This window comes from Sander lucioperca, chromosome 13, assembly GCF_008315115.2.
Source record: "Sander lucioperca isolate FBNREF2018 chromosome 13, SLUC_FBN_1.2, whole genome shotgun sequence".
NCBI classification, from domain to species: domain Eukaryota; kingdom Metazoa; phylum Chordata; class Actinopteri; order Perciformes; family Percidae; genus Sander; species Sander lucioperca.
This window is the reverse complement of record NC_050185.1, coordinates 36,128,554-36,147,914: the sequence shown is the minus strand read 5'-3', so window position 1 is coordinate 36,147,914 and position 19,361 is coordinate 36,128,554. Positions and strand designations below refer to the sequence as shown.

Below are 19,361 nucleotides of genomic sequence, written 5' to 3'. Positions count from 1 at the left end.
GTGTTGCCTCTTCCCATTGGTTGGTTGGGGCCAGGATCCTTTGGCCCTTTGCTTCAGCACAATCCTGGTCCAATGACTTCTTCATCTGCTCTCTGAAGGAGGAGTGTGCTGTAGGGAATTGTTGTGAAGAAGTGGAAGGCCCACAAAGGCCAGAAAAGATCTGACTCCAATTACTCTGTTTACACTAATTCCCGCGAGTCCGTTGATGAGAAGATTAATACCAGAACTCAAAGATCAATCTGAGACGATAGTTTAAAGTCAAGCAGTTTAGTAATACAGCAGTTTAAGTTCTACAAACACATATGTGGGTTCACAAATGACACTAAGTTTCCCTAGCTTCAGACACGAGTGTACGGAGCTTAAGGTCAGCAAAGTCTGTCAAATTATGAACACCTCGTCTAACCGTGTCCCTAATCATTTATCATCTTCCTTGATGGCGTCATCCTTATCTGTCTCTGGGCAGATTCTTCAGCACACACACACACACACACACACACACACACACACACACACACACACACACACACACACACACACACTGACCCAAGAGCCCCCCCCCCTCCTCCTTGCCATTCCACCTCTCCATCTGGTACTAAAAAACAGTTTCACTCACATTCCTAAACTATACTAAACAAAATTATAAACGCAACACTTTTGTTTTTGCCCCCATTTTTCATGAGCTGAACTCAAAGATCTAAGACTTTTTCTATGTACACAAAAGGCTTATTTCTCTCAAATATTGTTCACAAATCTGTCTAAATCTGTGTTAGTGAGCACTTCTCCTTTGCTGAGAAAATCCATCCACCTCACAGGTGTGGCATATCAAGATGCTGATTAGACAGCATGATTATGAGTAGTAATATACATGCGGCTTTGGGGGGCAGGGGGGCAGGGGGGTAGGGGGTGCGCGCGCAGCTTTTTCTAGCGTTCTGATTGGCCAAAAAAAAAAAAAAAATTGAAATAAATGAAATCGATATACCCCGGTTTGTTGTCCCCCCTGAGCGGAAGGTAAGTATGACGCAGGTATTAGACCAATGGTTAGGGTTAAAAAGTTATGGGCCCCCTATTACTCTATGACGGTCATAGAGGAGGGGTATGTAGGGGCTATGTCTAGGCATGTCTGGTCACTTTTTTACCTACTGTTTTCAGCGAGCTAGCTAGCTTGTCAGTTCGGCTTGCCACCTTCGATCATCTCAAACAGCTCAACGTTGCATTTTTATTTTCAACTCCTTTGGGGAAAAAGCAAGAGGAAAAAACGTCTTACAGCCATGTCTACATGCCTATTTGGACACCAAACTGGATCATCTGGTGAAGAAGGTACGCTTGATACACACTCTACCAGTACATTTGAATTGAGACCCAGTACATTTGAACTGAGACCCCGAAAGGGATCATCTAATACTGGAGAAGGTGTTGATATTATAGATACCCCTGTTGCTTTGAGTAGGGCACCTCAGAAAAAGAGATCCCAGCCAGAGATCTTTATGCCCAGCATGATAGAGTCGTGTGCAGCTGATATGGAATGTGATGGTGTCAATGGATATTTCTACTCCATTCGATACAGTGAGGGGTATGTGACATTATCTGTGTACACTAGCGTTGTTGCGGAGTTACATAGCAACGCTAAAACAGAGTGTACAATCTCGGTGAAAGACTGGAAGCTTTTTAGGGATGTTGTCTGTAAGGATCTGGACAACCCTGGATTTCCTGAGATGGTGTATGTGTCCCAGTGGGATAGCAGCAGAGCAAGCAAAATCTACCGTGTGGAAGCAGACCGTTTCACAAGATCTGCTGAGGATTTTATCTTCCTAAGTGTATGCGAGGAAAAAGAGAAAGTTGTTGCAGCCAGAGGTCGTGAAGAATGGTTGTTAAAGCCATATCCTGTTTCTAATGCTGAATGCAACAAGTGGTTTAAAAACGGCTTCTTTATACAATGGTGTGACTGGGAGATTCTGAAGAAGCAGTTTGATACGGTTGATTATATCATCTGAAGAGCCCAAATAAGGAGGTCTCATGAGACCATAAGAAAAAAGTTGATCTTTGATGACGGCGGACAACCCTCTTTGCCCCTCCCACGACCACTTTATAGACCTAAAATCGTCAGACACAAAGACTAGTAAAACGGTGGGTCTATTTGTATGTGCTATTTAATTTCAAAATAGTTAAAAAAGCTTTTTATTTTGTTAGTGTGTTTTTACTGGGACTGTAATGTGTGGATTTTTTTTCCTTCTCTAGAATGTATGGAGTGGAGCTGTGTATCACCAGGGACGCCTCCGAGCCAACACAGCATATTTGCACCGCTGACTGTCACCGGATCTCCGCAATCACTCTTGTCATCCTCATCATCATCATCATATATAACCCCTGAGCGCTTCCTGGCACCACCACAGATGTCCCCCCCTTTGCCCCCTGCTCTATTGATCAGCTCACCGCCACTTCCCCCACACCCCTTTGGACAGGTGTTTTTCCCCAAATCGTCTGATGTCTTACAACTGCCAGATGGACATGTTTGCACAGACATTGTGGGGGATGATCAATCGGATGGAATGGTGTCAACATTGTTTATAGACAGTGTTAAAACAGTGTCTCTACATCTGCTCAATGTAATACTTTACAAATATTGGGAGGAGGTGTGTCCAGGTTGTCAGATCAACCATTCTAGTCAGAAACAACACGAGTGTTTGGGTAGTATACCCGAGGGCTTCTACGTAAGACATTTTCAACAAATTATGAAAAGACTGTTAACGGATAAATTTATCCCTGTCGTACAGAGCTTTCTGGCTATGAAACAGCTCTGGGCTGATGGTGCAAGAATCCGTGGTGTAGCAGAAACTGTCTTGTATGAGTTGAAATCTGTGGAAGATGTCACAGTCAGAATATGAGAAATGTATGATACTATGATTGGCGAGGACGTCGTCAAAGTTGCTGAAATTCGCGAGATTGGAGACTACTGGAGAGATTTATATGAGAGAAAAAAGTAACGTAGTGTGGATATGGGGAATTGTTTACGTGTAATGTATAACCATAGCAGCGAGCGATATATGATAGTTCGTTTATCCTGTATTGTAAATCAAGCCATAGCCAACAATGTGAATGATGTTAAAAAGTACCAGAGTATGTGTAGGGCCAATAGTCTCGATGTGTGTAGGCTGGAGAAAGTGATGGATCTTGTTAGAAGACAGTATAGCAGACCTCCTTGGGATGAGTTGATACAAATGTTGTTATCAATACTAATAACTCGTGAGAGTGTTGCAGACACCTTTTGTACAGTCATAACTAACATCACACAATTTCAAGATGCTGAAAGTATATCATATACTGGTTATGTACACTATGCTTATAGATGTGGTGAGTCTGTATGTCAAAGAAAAGCAATGTAACGAGGTCTTACATGATTTGCAAAAACTACATGTATTCATAATCAGTAAAACGGATGTATCCATTTTAGCCAAAACTCTATCGGCAATAGAGGGGGTTTCGCAGCCCGTAAAATTGTCATGTGTGTTGTAGAATAAAAAAGGATGGCATAAAACTAATGTGCTCACTTGTGTCCTAACTGCATCATGGAGAGGGTTATGCAAAAAATATATTATGACCCCGCACACCCTGGGGGGTTAGGGGGGGTGTATAAGCTGCGCAATGCAGTCAAAGAATGTACGGGAGTCACTCCACCATTACCTACAGTTAAAAAGTTTCTGTCGCGTCAGGATGCGTATACTCTACACGCTCCAGCTTTGAGACATTTCCCCCGGAACCGGGTACTAGTTAATAGTATCGATAAACAATTTCAGGCCGATCTGGTCGATATGACTGAATATTCTGAGGAAAACGAAAACGTTCGGTATATATTAACCTGTATTGATGTGTTTTCTAAGTATCCATGGGCCAGATGTCTTAAAGACAAATCTGGCGCCACCGTCACAAGTGCCTTTAAAGAAATATTGTGTCAAGGGCGGGTGCCTACGAAACTTCAAACCGATGAGGGAAAAGAGTTCTATAATAAGGCCTTTCAAGGATTGATGACTAAATACAAAATACATCATTTCTCTACATCAAACGAGACAAAGGCAAGTGTAGTGGAACGTTTCAATCGTTCTTTTAAGACTCGTATGTGGAGATATTTAACAGCTGTTAACGCACGTAGATATATTGGTGTGGTGCAAGATCTGGTGAGTGCTTACAATGATTCATACCATAGGTCAATAAAAATGGCTCCTTCTGCAGTGAATAAAGACAATGAGAAAACAGTCTTTAACAACCTATACAAACTGAAACACCCCGGAATGGTTGCTTTTAAATTTCAGCAGGGTGACACCGTCAGGTTGTCAAAACATAGGGGGGTATTTAGGAAAGGTTATGAGCAAATGTTTACAGATGAATTTTTTACCGTAGCTAAATGCATCGGAAGGACACCTCCTGTTTATATATTAAAAGACACTGGCGGGGAGTTATTGACTGAAACATTTTATGAGGCCGAGTTACAACCCATAACTGTAGACAAAAACAAAGTGTTTAAAATAGAGAAAATAATTGATAGCAAGAAAGTAGGTCGTAAAAAGATAGTACTGGTGAAATGGTTGGGATGGCCTGATAAATTCAATTCATGGATCGCTGAAAAAGACATATTGGATGTGAGATAAAGCTAGCATGACAAACACTTAAACTAGTCATTCTAACTCTGTAGTGAAAGGCGTAGGTACAATGAATAAGAATGTTTTTTTTGTTACGCTCCCCAGTAATGCTTCAACCTTAGTTTATCCAAACAATAAGATATGGCAGTTCAGAACAAAATTGGCAAAACCGTTAATATTTCAGCAGCCCTATGAGGTAGGCCTCATAGAGATTCAGTACCCTCAGATATGGACCAGTTTTACCATAGACGATGCAGAGGTTGAAATTTTTGACACGAAAACTAAACAGACATACCAAATAGAACTGGCGGTCGGGTGTTATAACTCAGTGGCTAGCATTGTTAAAGAGTATAATATGAGGTGCAAGGCTAGTCTAGGGACAGCAGACATAGCCATGAGCTACAACAATATTACAAACAGGGTTTACTTTATCGGGGGGGAGGGGCATCATTTAGCCTTTACAGGTCGTTTGGCCGAGATTCTTGGCTTCATTCCTGACACTGTGTTCGAAATAAATTCCAGCCCTCGTGTTAAATGCGTAGCCCCCAGGCCTGCAGACATCCACGCCGGTCGCTATAACATATTTATTTATAGCGACATAGTGGACTACCAGTTAGTTGGCGATAGTCATGTCCCACTACTCAGGTGTATAAATATCTCCGATGAGACCCGACGCATTCCCACTTTGAGTTACGATACGCCACATTACACATCGTTGTCACGCTCGACTATTACGGACATTCAAATAGATTTACGCGACGACCAGAATAAACACATTCCCTTTTCATACGGAAAAGTCATTGTCAAACTACATTTTAGGCCTGTGAAGCAGCATTAAAAAATGATGCGCAAAGCATACACCTCAGATGATGGAAGATATACAGCCTACTATATGAACCAGGCCGGTGGAGAACTCACTGGCTATATAGGTTCCAGCACGCAGTACGGCAATGGTTTAGGAGGACTATTCAGAAATCTGTTCCGAATGGCTGTTCCACTTTTAAAAAAGGGTTTTAATCTAGCCAAACCACATCTGAAAACTGCTGCCACGGGTATTATTGGGGATGTAGTGTCTAATGTAGGGGAGACCATAGCAAACAGACAGCAGGGAAATGGTCTCATGGTGTACAGACGCAAACCGTTAAGAAGCCCCCCAGGATGTGGGCGTAACCAGGCGGTATCTAGAAAATGTAAAACCACCACCAAAAAATGAAGAGTCATCAAAAAGAAGACAGCTTCCATAAGGCGTAGAGCTCCGAGTCGACGCTCTCTGGTCTTGGCAAAAGACATATTCTAAAATAATATCATGGCGTTCATTCATAATCAGTCGGAAGAGTGTGTTAAGACCGAACTAGATATGTTCACCGTGCCGTATACCCAGACATCTATTGAAAAATCAACTTTCCTAGAAATACCACCTGTGTCTGCTCTAACAGACAGTGGACCTATAGAGTTCTTCATATCCGCTAGTGGAGAAGATTATTTAGACCTTAACGATTCATATCTGTATACACGTATAAGGATTACAAATCCTGACGGCACATTGCTGGCTAATGCGGCCGATGTGGGATTTATAAACTACCCTGGATGCTGTCTTTTTTCTCAAGTAGATATAATGCTGGGCGATAGATTGATTACACAGTCTTCAAATACATACCCGTATAGGGGAATTATTGAATGTTTGCTGAACTATGGAAAAGAAACACTAGATACACAGTTTAGCACTGGACTATTCTGTAAAGATACGGGGAGGGGAAATGGACGAGACATCCATTGCAGGCGATAATTTGGGGTTAGAGCAACGGGGGGCATACACTGGTGAAAGCCGTATTGTGGAATTAATTTCACCGGTACACGCCGACTTGTTTTTTCAGGAAAAGCTGATGTTAAATGGTGTGGACTTATCGCTTAAATTCATCCGGTCAAAAGATGACTTTGCCCTAATGACCCCAGGAAATGTTCAATTCACTGTGAAAATAATGTCTGCCAGTCTGTTTGTAAAGAAAATATCAGTGGTGCCGACTGTAAGATTAGCCCATAGTAGAGCATTACAGCACACTAATGCAAAATATTCTATTGACAGGGTAGCCATAAAAACATTCTCTATACCTGCTGGAACGAGAGTGTGTAACCAGGAGAATTTATTCATAGGGCAGGTACCTAAATTCGTAGTCTTAGGCTTTGTTGATAATGAAGCATACACTGGATCATACGCACGTAACCCATTTAATTTCGGACACTATGATACAGAATTTATAGGCCTATACGCTGATGGACAGCCTCACCCTGCACGCCCTTTTCAACCTAATTTTCAAAGAGGTCAGTATGTGCGAGAATATTATCAGATGGTTGAATCAACAGGACGCCATTTAAGGGACCGATCATTAGCCATAACACGATCAGATTTCGGTGGTGGTTACACGCTGTTTTGTTTCAATCTTGAGCCCGACGGCGGTGGGGCAGGAAATGTATCACTGATTAAGACAGGCAATGTGAGATTGGAAGCTCGTTTCCGTAACCCACTCCCACGGACGGTGACCCTGATCTGTTATTCTGTTTTTGATTCTGTAATCGAAATATCTAACCGGAGACAAGTCCTATTGGATCATTACTAGCATGAATACAATAGAGATTACCAGTGTGCTTAGAAAAAGAATGAAAAGGGGAATACATTTCTTAGGAGCTTAGGAGCCCTGTGATCAACTTCCAAAAACAGTCATTCATAAACTACCCGCCATGTTAGTGGTAAACACTGACACAAGTGATAAACCGGGTCAACATTGGCTTGCGGTATACCTTACCGAAAACAAACAAGGCTTGTTCTTTGATAGCTTTGGACACAGCCCGGCTGTTTTTCCACCGGAGATCAGTAATTTCCTCTTAAAAAATTGTGTGGAGATATACCATTCAGGGGTACAAGTGCAAAATAACTATTCTACAACCTGTGGCCAGCACTGTATCTTCTTTTTATGTAATATTCAGAAAAAAATGTCTTATACAAAAGTGTTGAACATGTAAGCTTCTAATCTTATCTGTAATGATGCAATGGTGAGTCATTTTGTCAATAAAATACACCCCTATGTGTGCCACGATCAGAAGTTTAAATGTGTACAATGCGCCTGTGCAACATATAGGTAGAAGTGTTTGTGTAATAGTGCTTGTTTAGTCAATAAAAAATATGTGAAAAATAATTGTCTTACCAATTTCTGTAATAGTTTTTTTTTTATTCAAACCTTTTCAAAAAGAGGGCTATACATTGAAAACAATTAGACAAAACAGGGTTAAAACACATGAATAGTTTTGAAAAAACTAATAGAGAAATACAAACAATATTGTCACAGTTTTACATTCAATAATGGCTTTATAGGTTTTCACAGTATGGATAAACACTTTCTTGTGTCACTGCCATGTTTCAATGGGAAAATAATGTAAAAATGTATTAAAAATTAAAAAAAACAAACAAGAAATATGCAAAATAGAAAATACATTAAAAAAAGAAAAGAAATAAAATCAGAGTGTGCCACATTCAATATTGTCACAGTTACATTCAATAATGTCTTTTTTAGGCTTTTCACAGTAAAACATTGAGTGTGTCACAACCACAGTCAATAGGAAAATAATGCAAAACTTAGCATTAACAAATAAAAACAATCCTAAAAGCCTGCATTTTAGGTGTACACAGTAAGTAGAAACATTCTCCTGTGTTACAGTCACAATCAATAGGAAAATATTGTATAATTTAGCATTAAAAATAAAAAACAACCAATATGTGAAATAGAAAAATAGAAAATACAATCATTAAAGGTCTTTGGGCAACTTTGCTGATAAAAATCAAAAACTAGCCCACCGTGTACTGACCATGGGTGAAGCTATACGCCCTGATCTAGGGGTGAGCGGTGAGCTTGTGCCTGTCAATGAAGGCTGTCTAAGGGGTGTGACAGTACGTACAGACCTAGGCGTGAACATGAGTGGTGAGCGTGTATCAGTCACTGTGTGAGGTCTATTAGGAGTCACAGTGGCCCCTGCTTTAAATCCAGCAATAGCATGACGCACAGAGGTGTTTGGAATTACGGATAGAAACAGTCCACCCATTAGGTCTCAAACGGTCTGAAACATTATTGTGTGTTGTTATGCTTTTCAGTAGATCGTACAGATGACTTCCTGTCACAGTCTTATCTTCAACAACGATTTCCCCACTATTTGTCCACGAGATCTTATCATTATTACGGGCTAGAGAGGTGATTATGTATTCGGCGTTGCGTTTATTCCTAGGAGGCATATGAGCCAATACTTCTGATCTCATCACATCGTCTTCTACGATAGCGTCATGTGACTCAACATTTGAGGCTTCATCCTTTGATGCATCGCTGGGTAGGGATAGTGTAATTACATTTTTCTCATGTTCGCCCTGTTTTACCAGGGTTAGATACTTTTGCAAAACGATTGAATATTTTTTGGCTTTTTCATATACGTTAATGTCAGGCTGACTCAATATAACACTCATGGCCCGGTCCAACTCATTTTGGACAGACTGCCGCAAAGAGGTGTTTTGTGTGTCTGAGGATTGATGCTGCTGTATGCTGCTAATTGTTGCTGTGGCACCAGAAACATTTTCTGCGTGTGTTCCATGTTAGTTCCTATTGATGAGACTAGCGATGAAGGGGATTGCAGCCCCCAATAGAGGTAACAGAAAACCACCGGTTTGAGTAATTGTTTTTTTTTTTTTTTTAAATGTTTGACTTTTTTATCCGCAATTAGTCTGATAACCTTACTCTTCTTTTTCAGCAACCTGTACTGAGTGGTAGACAGCGGTATATTGCCTCTTAATACGTTCAGCGCTATTTCGCAAAGTGCATTAATAAAATCTGGGCTAGCATTCTTCACTATAACCCCCCTAGCTCGGGGTGCTGCCTTATGAAGAAGGTCAAGCAGTGTGAAATTACGTTGCATACGGATTGACATTATTAAACCCTTTGCTTTCTTGGGACATATACAACCTGTTGTGTCGATATCACAGCTGTTCTGAGTCGTAAATTATCTGGAGTTTTGGATTTATAATCTATCAGGAGATAGCCATATGGCGAACTTGTGGCATCGTTAAACGCTTCTAGAAAAAAATTATTATTTCCTGGGAACATCTGACGGCCTATTAAACTCATCTGAATTTGATCTCGAGGATTTTTAAATAATATCATGTAGTTTGTGTTCAAACTGATTGTACGACTGGCCTTGCCTTGAATAAACAGATTCTGCACCAGGTATATACAGCTGAGATTTCTGTGGTGAACATACTTTGTAAAAACATTCTGTACCTCTAAATTACCGCTGGCCTGGTTCATAAGGTCATCAATTACTAGCAGATTATTCTTAGTAGGGGGGAGCAGGGTGTCATCACAAAGTGACTCAGGGATACCTTCCACAAAATTTATATTCACTGTTTTAAGTAACTGGTCATACAGGGGTTGCCAGCACGAATAAATGTATACGATGTTATCGATCTTGTGTGATATTACTGTTGATGAATTTTCAATAATATCTTTGACAAAATATGTTTTTCCGCAATTTGAGGGTCCACTAATAACGGCGCTGAATGGATGTTGGAGCCGGCCATCAAATCCTACAATCAGCTGGTTATTATTATTAGTAGCCATAAGGCAGGGTGGTGTAGTCACGGAGTACGCGTCGTTTACTGTAAACGACTTGTAACTTTTTGGTCACTGTAGCGTTTTTGAGATGAAACTGCTTTTTGTCCCGTGTTATAGTGTCTGCAGTTGTGGACAGATGGGCGGTGGCCTGCTGATTGGTCACAAATGCTTGTACCAACCCTATTAATGACTGGTGTGTGACAATTTGGGCATTCTGTGCATTGAGAGTTATGCCTTTGCATTTCACCTGTGTATGTCCTTGGGCGGTCTGATATGCGTAGCATTTTGGCCCCCCAGAAACAAACTCAGTTATATAGTCCTCGGTAGGATCATCGCAGAGTTGTGAGGCGTTAGGTTCATCCGTCAAATCCCATAATAGGGTCCGAGCTCGGGTATCCACTCATCGCCTCTGGTGGTGAATATGATGCTATCTGTATCACAGTAGAGAACACGTTCCTGCAGTTTATCGAGCAGTTCATAAAGTTCGAGCCGGGCATAAGCTGTAGTCATAGCACCGATGAAGACATTAACGTCTTTTACACAGAAAGCTTGACTCTCAGTGTGTCGCCACTGCACTATTGCCACCTCTGGTGAAATAAATGAGAACTGTCGAACATCAAAAGCATCGCTGAACATGAGTTGTGTAAAGCGCGCTGGGTCTGTTATGAGTTCCGCATTTGCCATGTTACTGCGCATAGAAAACCCACCCCAAAGACTATTAAGCAAACGTTTCTGAATGCTTCTGATAGGGCATATCTTGGCAGGGTCCAGACGTATACCCTCGCGGACATAGTAGTCCTCTACGTACTTTTGTTTCTCGTCTTCCGTTTTGATATGACCCGGGTATCCGGAAGCCTGCTGCTTGAGCTTGAGAAATGTCTTAACGTAGCCTTTAAATAGCTGATCCGATTTTTCAGGGAAATGCCAAACTTTGGTGATGCTGACCAATCAATACCCCTTCTCCACGGCTTTCTGTAATTCAAATGTCACCCACACACCCGACAATTGTCTCTCATGTTCGCTGTGGTTACATGGGGTTGTCTGATTCAGCTGCTCGGCACAGGTTCCACACAGGGGAAACATTAATTTGCGTTTACAAGTGGTGCACTTAATAGTATTACCTGGACGGCATACTGTGTGACACACATTGCAAAGCAGACTACACCTGTGATCCAACGGGGTGTTGTACGCGCTGTAACACCAATCACACACATAGGCTGCCCCAAAAAAAGAAGTTTTGTTTTCGATGAGGTAGTAATGTTCATTATGCAGATACAGCCATGCAGTCTTCACATGTCGTTCATCGTGTGTTTTGAAGATCTGTTTTTTTATGACCGGCTCCGTGATGAAATATTACAATTTTTATGTTCAAATGTTTCTGACATCTGTCAACATCTGGGAACGAAACCGTATGTGAATATTCGAGCCCTAGATCCTGGTGCAGTTGTTTTGCGTAGTCTATCTTCTCACTTTGAGCCAGCTGGGGATTTACATAGTGAGCCATACAGAGAGCAAAGCAAAGTTTGTCATTGGCATTGGTATTCAGGGGGTTGTATAATGCATTACCCTTTGAGGACAATATTTTATCGTAGCATACACTTCCTAGCTTTAGCCGCGTCCCACCCCCTCCCGACATACTATGAGCTATTGTTACCAGTAATTCTAATGAATCCTCGGACAAAGAAGTATCATTACTCTGCATAGCTTGTGAGATTTGCTCCAGAAATGCATCTACATTATATCCATCGCTGGAGTTCAACACTGTCTGGATAGGGGCCGCCACAGATGGCCCCCTTAGCTCGACGCTTAAAACACTGTCCTGTGACGCTGTGTCTAATGCTCTCTCAATTAACCCTGTTAGGGTACTATGCACTCGTGCTGGCACACTGCCAATATCCGTCAAATCAATATTTCGAAAATCAATGGCTTGACGAAATTCTGCTGCGTTAAAAACAGGTATCTCTCTGGACAATATTTCCGATGCCGCCCTAGACCCCCGATCCTCCCCCCACTGTATTGGTTCCGGTGGATTTATAAGTGGTCCCGTGTATGTACTTGTGGACGGTTGGGGCTCTATATAATCATCTGTACGGTTTGGCCCCGGAGGATTTATAGATGGGCCCCTGTATGTACTCGTGGACGGTTGGGGTTCTATATAATCACCTGTACGGTTTGGCCCCGGAGGATTTATAGATGGGCCCCTGTATCTACTTGTGGACGGTTGGGGTTCTATATAATCATCTGCCCATATACAATTTGACGATTGGGCACTAGCAAAACACGGCTGCCTCGTGTAATTAGGTTTTGTTGGCTGTGTGGCTATGGTACATTCCACAGGCCTGTCTGGATATACTGATGTTGGAGCATGATTTGATGGCTGTATGGTGACAATGTTGGCTGTTTCTTGGGGAATTGTGCCACTAGAGCCTGCCGTACATATGTTGTCCAGTACATCTTGGAATATTTTTCTCTGTTTCTCACACAACTGCATATACAGTGGGGCGAAAAAGTATTTAGTCAGCCACCAATTGTGCAAGTTCTCCCACTTAAAAAGATGAGAGAGGCCTGTAATTTTCATCATAGTTACACTTCAACTATGAGAGACAAAATGAGAAAAAAAATCCAGAAAATCACATTGTAGGATTTTTAATGAATTTATTTGCAAATTATGGTGGAAAATAAGTATTTGGTCAATAACAAAAGTTCATCTCAATACTGTTATATACCCTTTGTTGGCAATGACAGAGGTCAAACGTTTTCTATAAGTCTTCACAAGGTTTTCACACACTGTTGCTGGTATTTTGGCCCATTCCTCTATGCAGATCTCCTCTAGAGCAGTGATGTTTTGGGGCTGTCGCTGGGCAACACAGACTTTCAACCTCCCTTCTATGGGGTTGAGATCTGGAGACTGGCTAGGCCACTCCAGGACCTTGAAATGCTTCTTACGAAGCCACTCCTTCGTTGCCTGGGCGGTGCGTTTGGGATCATTGTCATGCTGAAAGACCCAGCCACGTTTCATCTTCAACGCCCTTGCTGATGGAAGGAGGTTTTCACTCAAAATCTCACGATACATGGCCCATTCATTCTTTCCTTTACACGGATCAGTCGTCCTGGTCCCTTTGCAGAAAAACAGCCCCAAAGCATGATGTTTCCACTCCCATGCTTCACAGTAGGTATGGTGTTCTTTGGATGCAACTCAGCATTCTTTCTCCTCCAAACACGACGAGTTGAGTTTTTACCAAAAAGTTCTATTTTGGTTTCATCTGACCATATGACATTCTCCCAAACCTCTTCTGGATCATCCAAATGCTCTCTAGCCAACCTCAGACGGGCCTGGACATGTACTGGCTTAACCAGGGGGACACGTCTGGCACTGCAGGATTTGAGTCCCTGGCGGCGTAGTGTGTTACTGATGGTAGCCTTTGTTACTTTGGTCCCAGCTCTCTGCAGGTCATTCACTAGGTCCCCCCGTGTGGTTCTGGGATTTTTGCTTACCATTCTTGTGATCATTTTGACCCCACGGGGTGAGATCTTGCGTGGAGCCCAGGATCGAGGGAGATTATCAGTGGTCTTGTATGTCTTCCATTTTCTTATAATTTCTCCCACAGTTGATTTCTTCACACCAAGCTGCTTACCTATTGCAGATTCAGTCTTCCCAGCCTGGTGCAGGTCTACAATTTTGTTTCTAGTGTCCTTTGACAGCTCTTTGGTCTTGGCCATAGTGGAGTTTGGAGTGTGACTGTTTGAGGTTGTGGACAGGTGTCTTTTATACTAATAACAAGTTCAAACAGGTGCCATTAATACAGGTAAGGAGTGGAGGACAGAGGAGCCTCTTAAAGAAGAAGTTACATGTCTGTGAGAGCCAGAAATCTTGCTTGTTTGTAGGTGACCAAATACTTATTTTACCAAGGAATTTACCAATAAATTCATTAAAAATCCTACAATGTGATTTTCTGGATTTTTTTTCTCATTTTGTCTCTCATAGTTGAAGTGTACCTATGATGAAAATTACAGGCCTCTCTCATCTTTTTAAGTGGGAGAACTTGCACAATTGGTGGCTGACTAAATACTTTTTTGCCCCACTGTATGCATCGTGATTGCACGCAGCCCTGCTATAGTCATCTGCACACAAAGCATCTACATTGGTGTTACGGTCGTATACATGTATTTTATCTGATTTTTTACGTTTTTTGGTGGGTGTTTCCATTTTTGTTATTAACGTTTATTTTATTCTTACATACTCTGATGACTGCTGCTTTACTTCATTTTTGTTATTGTCTTTTGAAATATGGCTATCAGGGGTGTCAGCAGTGTATTGAGGCCTACCGCTCGCTGAAGATGCTGGGCCTCGGTCCTCGCTAGGTCTCTGCCGTGACTGGCTAACGCCTCACCAAAGGTGGTAACTAGGTCACACAACTTTGTATTAGTGGTCTGCAAGGCGCCCACTGTATTCACCAGACTACTGATTATTTTTTGTAAATTATCAACTTTGGATTCTACTTGATCATGTAGCACATTTAACGCAGTGTGTCGACGTGTAGTTTCGGCACAGAATTCGTAGAGTGCCTCACCTTGTAATAATGTTATCTCGTCAGGCCGGTTTATGGAGTTAGATGTTTCAAAACTATTGCTAGCACTAAAACAATCCAATATTTGTCCACATTCAAATGCTTCATCAATGTCGTCTGTATTTACAGATACATCTGCTGATTCATGAGCCCTGGGGCACACCTTGTCTGCTCCATACACTGTGTGATTATAGGAAACTCCTGTTCTCTGGTTGATGGGTGTGTCTGAAAGAAAACACATGCAGTCACCTTCTATATCACCTTCATTCCCACGACACTGGTGGGGCTCCTCATTAGGTGAAATCAATGTGTGGTCTGTCTCTGATGATTCTTTGCTTTCTCCTTCAAGGGTGTCCTATGGGATAATAAAACACATTTGGTTAAATAATCACACACACACACACACACACACACACACACACACACACACCTTCAAACATTTGCCCACCCCTGCATACAGCCTATCATAAATGCAGGGCTACACCCCTGCAGACATGCTATCGTAAATGCAGGGCTACACCCCCACCTTCAAACATTTGAGCCCCCTGCATACATCCTATCATAAATGCAAGGCTACACCCCATCTTCAAACATTTGAGCCCCCCAAGCTAGGGGGGTTATTGTGAAGAATGCTACAGACCCATCAATAAATGCAATGCTACACCCCCTACCTTCAAAAAGTTGAGCCCCCCCCCGAGCTAGGGGGGTTATTGTGAAGAATGCTACAGACCCATCAAACACACTATCAGGTACTCACCTCTTCTGCTCCACTTTGAAGTAGGCCTTGTATTGGGGCAATTATGACTATGGGGTCCCGTTGACACAGCCGTGTCCTGGAAATCTGCCACGCCCCCCCGTTGTAAAACCCCCCCTCCTTGTCGCTGCTCATCACCGGCCCTCTCGGGGAAATCTAATACATCCAGTGATTGCGTGAATGACTCCTCTGCCACTGGATGCACGCTCTGCAACTCTGCAACGGCATCCAGTGTCTGAAAGCATATAGGGAAACAGTTTTAATATATAGATAGATATGTTTAGCTCATTAGTATAGTATATGCCGGTAGACACAAAGCTTGGTACCTCTAGAGCATAATTATATGGCGTTATATATGTGTCACATTCCTGAGCGAGTAATTGTATGTTTTGAGCACAGAGAACTATATTTTGCAAGCGCATTACATTGCATTTTGAACAGAAATGTACACTCGCAAAAAACAATTCAGTTTGAGTAAACAAAAACCTATTTCGTGCACAATAAATGTATTTGCATGTCTTTCTCTGCTCGCAGGTAGACGCTGCTGAGCTCCGGTCATGTCTCCCTCGCTCTCAACCTCTTCTCTCTACGCGCTCAACTCTAGACACGCTCGCTCAGATTTTCACAGCGTTACAAGTGTGCCACAAAACCAACCAATCGCAGAATCAAAAGGTCAATTCTGATTGGCTGTTCGTCTCCAATTAGATCGCAAGTAGCAGAAAACAAAAATCTAGGAGGAACAGTCTTTTTCAGTTTACACCTGTTGGTACAGCAAATACTGACTACAGTGGAGCTGTTCGACTAATGTTACTGGATTAAAACACATTTCGGTCAGTATTTTGTATTATTGACTTATATCACAGAAATGTCTTAATATTTGTGTGTACTATAATGCCGTTGTTTTCTTTGACTTATATCTCCTTGTGTGTTTAACGTTAGTTTGACTCATCCTTCACAAGCAATCTAGCTCACACACTGCAGCCATAGACTGTATATAAGAGACTGCAGCCGACATGTCCTCTGAACAGGCCTCGCAGCACTGTAACTAGCTAAGTTAGCTAGGTCTCGCAATGCGAGACTGAACAGCAGTAGACCTGTCACACTATAGCCACATGTAGCTAAGTAGTTTTTAATACTTTGGTTACATTACCGTATTTTATTAACCTGAATTATGTTGCTATATTAGCTTGCGAAGGAGCTATCCGTTGCTAACGCTAATTTATCTCAAAAAGCAGAAATGTTAGCTAACTACTGCCAAGATATGATTTCACTAGAGACCAGAGAGGTGTTGTAAGACTCGTCAAGTGTTGTCATGTGTTTACACTGTCTTACAATGAAACCATATCTTGGCAGTAACATTAGTTAGCTACTGCTTTTTGACATAAATTAGCTAGCTAACGTTAGCGTTAGCATCGGATAGCTACTTTGCAAGCCAATAAAATATATAGCCTTGGCAAACAGAATTAAGGTTAATAAAAAACAATAACTATGTAACCAGTATTACTGACTTCTTACAAGTGGCTGGATTGTGACATTTTAGTTTTGTTCAGATGAATACGTTGGATGCATAGCTGGACTTTATCCATGCTGGGCTAATGTTAGATTGCTTGTGAAGGATGACGTTAGTCACACACGGAGATATGTAATTCAAACAACGGTATTGTGATTAACACAACTATTAAGGCATGTCTGTAATATACCGGTCGGTCAATAATATAAAATACTGTAGATCAGTGCTTTCCAACCCTTCTGGTCTGAGTTTCCCCCCACAGCCCTGTCATATAAACTCACATACCCCGCCCTATCAATTCCCAATGTGTTCACACTATTTATCATATTAAAGTGAATATTCTTACATTTTCATGCAATTGAACTGTAAACATTTAGGTTGGTTTGGTCAGAAATTCTACTAGCTAGCTAGGCCTTTTACTTGAAGTGTGGTTAATGTTTCAAAATTCATCCATTGCTTTTAGCTAATCATTTCAACTGTTAGTTAAGTCAGTAGGCCACTTTTAGCTGTTTATTTCTACCATTGATTACTTCGCTATATGTTTAAACATGTGTTGAGCTGTTTTAGCTGATATATTGTTTTAAATCAATCATAATTCAATTATTTTAATTAGTTAAGCTGCTCCACAATCTTTCCAAGTACCCACTGGCTACAGCAGAGATACCCCTTGCTGGGGCATCACGGCAGGTGTTGCGTCAAAGACTGTTTCCTTGTAGATGTCTTTCCTGCTACTTGCGATCTAATTAGAGACGAACAGCTAATCAGAATTGACCTTTTGATTCTGCGATTGGTTGGTTTTGTGGCACACTTGTAACGCTGTGAAAATCTGAGCGAGCGTGTCTAGAGTTGAGCGCGTAGAGAGAAGAGGTTGAGAGCGAGGGAGACATGACCGGAGCGCAGCAGCGTCTACCTGCGAGCAGAGAAAGACATGCAAATACATTTATTGTGCACGAAATAGGTTTTTGTTTACTCAAACTGAATTATTTTTTGCGAGTGTACATTTCTGTTCAAAATGCAATGTAATGCGCTTGCAAAATATAGTTCTCTGTGCTCAAAACATACAATTACTCGCTCAGGAATGTGACACATATATAACGCCATATAATTAAGGCCCTCGGTTGCTACCTCATCACAAGCAACGGTCGAACATGAGGGTTTGAGAGGGAGGTTTGCCTGAGATTTCTGAGACACACACACACACACACACACACACACACACACACACACACACACTTTGTGAGAAAATAACATCTTTTAAATATTACATACACAGTTTAATTGCTCTTTTTTCAACTCACCACGATAAGGGTCTTCCTTATTCGGTGAAGCCGCTTTGGTTTGGGTATGCTACTGTCCTCAAATAGTTGCTGTGGTTCACAGGTCTGTTGGGGCCCTGGGATTTCAATGCTGGGCTCTATTGAAACCAGCTCACCGCACCTTCGCTTTTGTAGAGGTAAAGGCAACCTAAACAAAAAGATAACATATAGACATTAGTTAGCTAAAACACCTGTATAAAAATAAATAATAAAAAGCACATACACATTTTTTGTAGATAATTACCCAATTTCAGCTTTCTTGGGGTTTTCAGCTCGATTTCTTTTTCTTATTAAGCCACCGGATTTGTTTAGGAGATGACTTATATATATATATATATATATATATTTTACCTTGTTGAAAATCATCGTCATCGTCCCAAGAAGGCTTGCTCCTGATCTTTGGGGAAGGACCTAGTGGTGCAAACTAGCTAGATAAACATGTATTCCACAAAACGTTTTAATTCATGAATGATGTGAATGAAATATCTTAGAATAGGCTTAAACATAACATATATATATATATATATTTTTTTTAAATTACTCACCTTTTGTAGACATGGCTGTAAGACGTTTTTCCTCTTGCTTTTTCCCCAAAGGAGTTGAAAAGAAAAATGCACCGTTGGGCTGTTTGAGATGATCGAAGGGGGCAATACGACCTGACAAGCTAGCTAGCTAGCTAAAAACAGTAGGTAAAAAAAGTGACCAGACATGCCTAGACATAGCCGTTTATACCCCCTACATACCCCTCCTCTATGACCGTCATACAGTAATAGGGGACCCATAACTTTTTAACCCTAACCATTGGTCTAACACCTGCGTTTTAACACCTTGATCTAAATAAACTCCAACACGTCACACCGTTGCGGACCCGTTGACGACGTCATCACGCATTCAGACGGCGAAACGTCAATACAGACTGGGGTGGTAGCTATATGCT

At 41.6% G+C, this 19,361-nt stretch overlaps 1 protein-coding gene across 1 annotated transcript in view; it reads left to right on the top strand.

The window, feature by feature from the left end:
- LOC116036424 (bromodomain-containing protein DDB_G0280777-like) overlaps positions 1-19,361 on the top strand; it is a 1,700,590-nt gene that overhangs the window by 817,058 nt on the left and 864,171 nt on the right. The gene's annotated exons all lie outside the window — the stretch shown is intronic.